The sequence below is a fragment of the Schistocerca cancellata genome, chromosome 10 (assembly GCF_023864275.1).
Source record: "Schistocerca cancellata isolate TAMUIC-IGC-003103 chromosome 10, iqSchCanc2.1, whole genome shotgun sequence".
NCBI lineage: Eukaryota > Metazoa > Arthropoda > Insecta > Orthoptera > Acrididae > Schistocerca > Schistocerca cancellata.
Window position 1 is genome coordinate 22,391,829 of NC_064635.1, and position 6,683 is coordinate 22,398,511.

At 42.2% G+C, this 6,683-nt stretch overlaps 1 non-coding gene across 1 annotated transcript; it reads right to left on the reverse strand.

The window, feature by feature from the left end:
• Positions 1-1,135: 1,135 nt before the first annotated feature.
• On the reverse strand, positions 1,136-1,209 carry Trnat-ugu (transfer RNA threonine (anticodon UGU)). The gene has a single exon. It is a non-coding gene; the product is annotated as a tRNA-Thr (tRNA).
• Positions 1,210-6,683: the final 5,474 nt, after the last annotated feature.

The window sequence follows — 6,683 nt, forward strand, 5'->3', positions numbered from 1 at the left end:
TGTGTCAATAAAGTTTCCCCTTCCTGGGACAATGAATTCACGGTGTTCTTATTTCAATTTCCAGGAGTGTATTACCTTTTAGCGGAAAATTCGTGCGGTACTCTCCGACGTTAGAAAAGTCGTGGTGTTCCGTTCGGAGCAGGAGGCGGCTGTCTTTTCTCATTCGCGATATCGAAAATTACTAAAAAATGAACAGAAATGTTTTTCGGAGGAAGATCGCGCGGAGAAAACAGACAGAAGTTACATGAAAGAAACCTAAGGGACCAACTAATTGGATTTGTACGAACATATAAACGGAACTGAAAGAACTTGGAATAAATACTATAGCGATGTCGTCACGACAGCCTCCTGTTCCGACAGAACAGACGCTGGATCATGAGCTGCATAAATCTTTTAAACAGAAAAGATTATCACAAGTATAATTAATGAAAATAAGGTTGAGAGATTTTCTTTGAAATTAAATAAACTTCAAGGCTTCAAGTATTATATTATGAAACGGAAACTTACATTAACATGGCCACCCATTGTGGCGGTGGAGCGAATTTTCATGATACACATTCTCGCTTGTTTGTGGCTACATATATTTTTAATCACTTAAACTCTTAAATTTACAATAAAATGATTATATCAGTATGGGACACAATACTTTTGCGTCCGACTCGCAACACATTCACAGAAGAACAGCTAGAGAGCGGCGCGGCTTCCCGCAGAAGTAAAAATTGGCAATTGTTATTTTGAAACAAAGGTGCATCGTTTTTTTTACTGATCGATAGCAGTGTGTAACAGTTTATAGCTATCGTGATATTCTGCGCTTTTCAAGAGCGCGGAAAAGATATGGTTACAACATTCATTGTTATATGTTAAAAGTTCGCACATACTGACGCGAATACAGAAAAAAAACTTTTACATGTTAAAAATCGCAGTGATAAAGGCTGTAATGTCACAGGTCTGACGATTTTACAATATGCTGCCCGGTGACGCGGTAGGGAAGAATTCAGCAGCGTCCGAGTTTGCAATGTTAACACGCGGAAGGACGCAGTTCTTAACAGATATCATCGGTGTCCATGATAATTAAATCAAGACCCTAAGCTGTCGACAAGCATTGATATACATCAAGGGGGCAGTTGAAAATGAGTGCCCCGACCGGGACTCGAACCCGGGATCTCCTGCTTACATGGCAGACGCTATAGTCAGCTGAGCCATCGAGGCCACAGAGGATAGTGCGACTGCAGGGATTCATTCCTTGCACGCTCCCCGTGAGACCCACATTCCCAGCTTAATGTCCACACACTGCATTCGTAGTGCCCCTGCCCATTACACTCATTACTCGCGGCAGACAATCTTACCGAGTCCCGTAAGAGTTGGGGCAATGCGTGTGTATCGAGCACAGAAGAAGAAAAGTACGACATTTATTGGCATCCTAATCTGCACAATCACTGTATGTTCCTTGCTGTAAATGTGAGTATTCATAAACTAACATCGATGGAAGTCGAAGCAAATGAATTAAAGTACAGTATGACAATAAAACATGTGACATGTCAGCCCAGCAATATACTGACACGTTTCAATAATACGGCTGTTTTTTTAAGGTGAACGTACATGATTATAAACTATTGGTAACAGTGCCTAGGTGGGGAAAGCAACAGGTAAGACAGCAAACTGAGTTTCAGGCGTAACTGTGGTACGGTTTGCTTCCAGACTACCATCTGCTCACACAACGTATCAAGTGGTACGAAAACCTGCGTAAGATATATACAACATACAATTTTTAAAACTGTCATTACATGGTAAATAAAAGTTTACTATATTTAGCGGAATTCAAGAAGATTGTTATAGCAACATTTCCAAATAAGGCAGGCACTGACACATGTGAATATTGCCGAATCATGTGTTTAAGCGAAATATTGGGACGACTTATTTAGAGACGAATAGAAAATGTGGCAGAAGCAGACCTCGGGGCATATCGGTTTAGTCCGTGGAAATGTAGGAACACGCGAGGTAATACACATCCTGTGGCTTACCTTAAAAGATAAACTTATGTTAACAACTCTTGTTGATTTGGAGGAAGTGTTTGGCAATCTTCACTGCAATACACTGTTTGAAATTCTGATGGTGGCACGGGTAAAACACAGGGAGTGAAACGCCGCCCACAACATGTACGAAAACCAGGCAGCTGTTATAAAGAGTTGAAGGACTTCAAAGGGAGGCAACAGTTTGGAAGGGAGTGAGAGATGGGTATAGCCCACCCTCGAAGTTATTCAGTCTGCACGGGGAGCAAGCATTGAAGAAAACCAAAGAAAAATTGGAGAAGGAATTGCCGATCGCAAAACAACTTAAGGTTTACTTTTGAATGCATTACGGGAACAGCAGTGATCAATGTCTTGTAAATAATTACTATTAAAAACAGTCTTGATCACGATTTATTTAACAAGGTGACCGGTTTCGACCACTACTGTGGTCATCTTCAGACCATTGAGTAGGAACCCCTTTCTGTTGGAGAATCACAACAGAAAGGGGTTCCTACTCAATGGTCTGAAGATGACCACAGTAGTGGTCGAAACCGGTCACCTTGTTAAATAAATCGTGATCAAGACTGTTTTTAATAGTAATTATAACTTAAGGTTTCCTGAAGAAATTTAATTCTGTCAGCGACGTCAAAGGACGTGGAAGATTAGTTGAACAGAATGGATATTGTCCTGAATCGATGTTACAACACGGATATCAACTAAGTTAAAACAAGGGTAATGGAATGCAGTCAAATGGAATGAGGCGATGCCGAAGGGATTAGATAAGGAAATGAGACACTAAAAGTGGCCGAGAACATTAGGCACTCGACTAGCAAAAAACCTGATGACGGGCGAACTAGAGAGTATATGAAATGTAGACTGGCAATAGCTTATAAATTATTTCTGAAGAGGAGGTATCTATCAATAATGAATACAAATTTCAATGTTATGAATGCTTTTCTGGAGGAATTTATTTGGAGTGTTGTCCTGTACGAAAGTCAAACGTGGGCGATAAACAGTTCATCTAAGAAGAGAATGGAACTTTTTCAAACGTGTAAGAGTGCTGAATATGTCTGGATCGATCCAAACGCAAATGAAGAAGTGCTGAGTTGCATTTTGACGAAAGATGCTTTATGGGACAACTTGACTAACAGAAGCGATAAACTGACAGGACACGTCTCGGAAATGGAAACAAGTGTGAGTGCAAAAGATATGAAGGGATACCAGCGCTTGGCCGAAGGCGACTGTTTCAAATGGGTGCAAGGAGCGGTAGCTGTGCAGAGTTTTGCACAGGGATGTCTAGCGTGGAGAACACAACCGCAATGCCTCACAAAAATATCTTTTTCGGATTCTGCAGGGCACCCGTAAAACTTGAAAGGATCTTGCGACTCACTGAATACGACTATCGTTCCATAACGGCCAGTCTAGAGACAGCAATAGTGCGGAAAGAAGGATGTATATTTTTGAAAATTGCAAATTATTTCTTCTGAAGCCACGAGTACTGTCTGTAGAAGAGTCAGAAGGGGGCGGTGCCAACTCAGCAGCACAGATTTCGTCTAAATTTATGGCATATGCAGGGCGTGGACATAAACGAAAGTGGTAGCTCCAGGCGGCGTGTAGGCAAAAAAAAAAACAGCATTTTTGGTGCGGGTCGGACGAGGCACTTGCTATTTCTGGCAGCGTTCGATGCAGCGGAAACAGTAAACAACGGTAATCCGAGGGACTTTGGACTGAGTCTCTGGGCGCAAACTTTTCATAATTTTCAGTTTCTACGCTACTCTGGAAACAAACCAAAATAATGCTTAATATATTGTACGTATTAATAGATTCAGGAAAATAATAGGTAGGAAAGACAAAGAAAACTTTTAGGATTGGAAAGACAATTCCGAGGAAGAGATTCAAGGCGTACAAGATGTTGTTGTTGTGGTCATCAGTCCTGAGACTGGTTTGATGCAGCTCTCCATGCTACTCTACCCCGTGCAAGCTACCTACTGCAACCTACATGCTTCTGCATCTGCTTAGTGTATTCACCTCTTGGTCTCCCCCTATGATTTCTACCCTCCACAGTGCCCTCCAATACTAAACTGGTTATCACTTGATGCCTCAAAACATGTCCTACCAATCGATCCCTTCTTCTAGTCAAGTTGTGCCACAAATTTCTCTTCTCCCCAATTCTATTCAATATCTCATCATTAGTCATATGGTCTACCCATATAATCAGCAGCATTCTTTTGTAGCACCACATTTCGAAAGTTTCTATTCTCTTATTGTCTAAACTATTTATCGCCGATGTTTGACTTCCATACGTGGCTACACTCCACACGACGACTTCCGACATTTAAATCCATACTCGATGTTAACAAATTTCTCCTCTTCGGAAATGCTTTTCTTGTCATAGCCAGTCTACATTTTATATCCTCTCTACTTCGACCATCATCAGTTATTTTGCTCCCCAGATAGCAAAATTCATCTACTATTTTAAGTGTCTCATTTCCTAATCTAATTCCCTTAGCATCACCTAATTCGACTACATTCCAATATCCTCGTTTTGCTTTTGTCGATGTTCATGTTATATCCTCCTTTCAAGGCACTGTCCATTCCATTTAACTGTTCTTCCAGGTCCATTGCTGTCTCTGACAGAATTACAATGTCACTGGCGAACCTAAAATTTTTTATTTCTTCTCCATAGTTTTTAATTCCTACTCCAAATTTTTCTTTTGTTTCCTTTACTGCTTGCTCAATATACAGACTGAATAACATCGGGTATAGGCTACAACCCTGTCTCGCTCCGTTCCCAACCAATGCTTCCCTTTCATACCCTTCGACTCTTATAACTACCGCCTGGTTTCTGTACAAATTGTACAAGATAACCCTCTATATAAAAATAGAATTATTATTTTACAGTTGACGATGTACAGGGAATGTAGTAATTCTCTCGGCACCCTGGAAACGTTATAGATGCCATATTTCTATAGTTACACTGTTGTTTTAGGGTTTCTACAGATAAAAAATTTGGTTCACAATGCTAAAAGGTTCTCTCTCATTGCACAGTCCGACAGAAAACCACGCGTAACCCACCATTTCGCCAGTTATTGACTACGACACCCGGTGATGTACAGTGAAATGTGTTTTCATGCAGGCTTCTCGGGATGCGATTTATTTTTCTGTCCCGACGAGATAAGACCAATTTTGAAGCTTTTTGATCACATTTTTTACCTAAAGATAAAAACTAGCATCGCAGGGTTGCCGTACCCGGAGGGGCGGTAGCTGGTCTGTTATGGACTGTGACACCCTCATTCAACTGTTCAAAATGGTTCAGATGCCTCTAAGCACTATGGGACTTAACATCTGAGTCCCCTAGTCTTAGAACTACTTAAACCTAACTAACCTAAGGACATCACAAACATCCATGCTCGAGTCAGAATTCGAACCCGCGACCGTAGCAGCAGCGCGATTCCGGACGGAAGTGCCTAGCACCGCTCGACCACAGCGGCCGGCCTTTCAACCGTTCACGAAATACCCTGGACATGGTTGAATGTGCGAAGCCGAATACCTGCACCACTGCCGAAATCGAAATTCCCATTCCTCGGACACCGATTACCCAGTTGGAACGATCTCAGCTCACGACGGTGTTATATATTACACAAATCACTTGCACAACCACTTCTATACAACCGCAGCTAACACAGGGGGCGATTGGTGCGCATACAAGACACCTGCACTATCTGTGCCCCACTACCCCATGATATTTGCTAAGCCAATTTATTCTGCCGCGTACGAAACCACCTGTTTTTATTTTGCTTCTGCTTTCATTACATTTTCCAACGGCCTTGCCGCAGCGCTAACCCCGGCTCCCGTCAGATCACCGACGCTAAGCGCTGTCGGGCACGGTTAGCACTTGGATGGGTGACCATCCGGTCTGCCGAGCGCTGTTGGCTAGCTGGGTGCATTCAGCCGTTGTCAGGCAAACTGAGAAGCTACTTGACTGAGAAGTAGCGGCTCCGGTCTCGTAAACTGACATATGGCCGGGAGAGCGGTGTGCTGACCACATGCCGCCTCTAGTGACGCCTGTGGACTGAGGATGACACGGCGACCGGTCGGTACCGTTGCGCATTCATGGCCTGTTCGGGTGAAGTTTAATTTAGTTTTTTTTATATCTTCAACTGGAATACTCTCTTTCAAATTCTGAAGTTGGCAGGGGTAAAATACAGGGAGCGAAAGGCTATTTACAGTTTGTACAGAAACCAGATGGCAGTTATAAGAGTCGACGGGCATGAAAGGGAAGCAGTGGTTGGGAAAGGAGTAAGACAGGGTTGTAGCCTCTCCCCGATGTTATTCAATCTGTATATTGAGCAAGCAGTAAAGGAAACAAAAGAAAAATTCGAAGTAGGTATTAAAATTCATGGAGAATAAATAAAAACATTGAGGTTCGCCGATGACATTGTAATTCGGTCAGAGATAGCAAAGGACTTGGAAGACCAGTTGAACGGAATGGACAGTGTCTTGAAAGGAGGATATAAGATGAACATCAACAAAAGAAAAACGAGGATAATGGAATGTAGTCGAATTAAGTCGGGTGATGCTGAGGGAATTAGATTAGGAAATGAGACACTTGAAGTAGTAAAGCAGTTTTCCTATTTAGGGAGTAAAATAACCGATGATGGTCGAAGTAGAGAT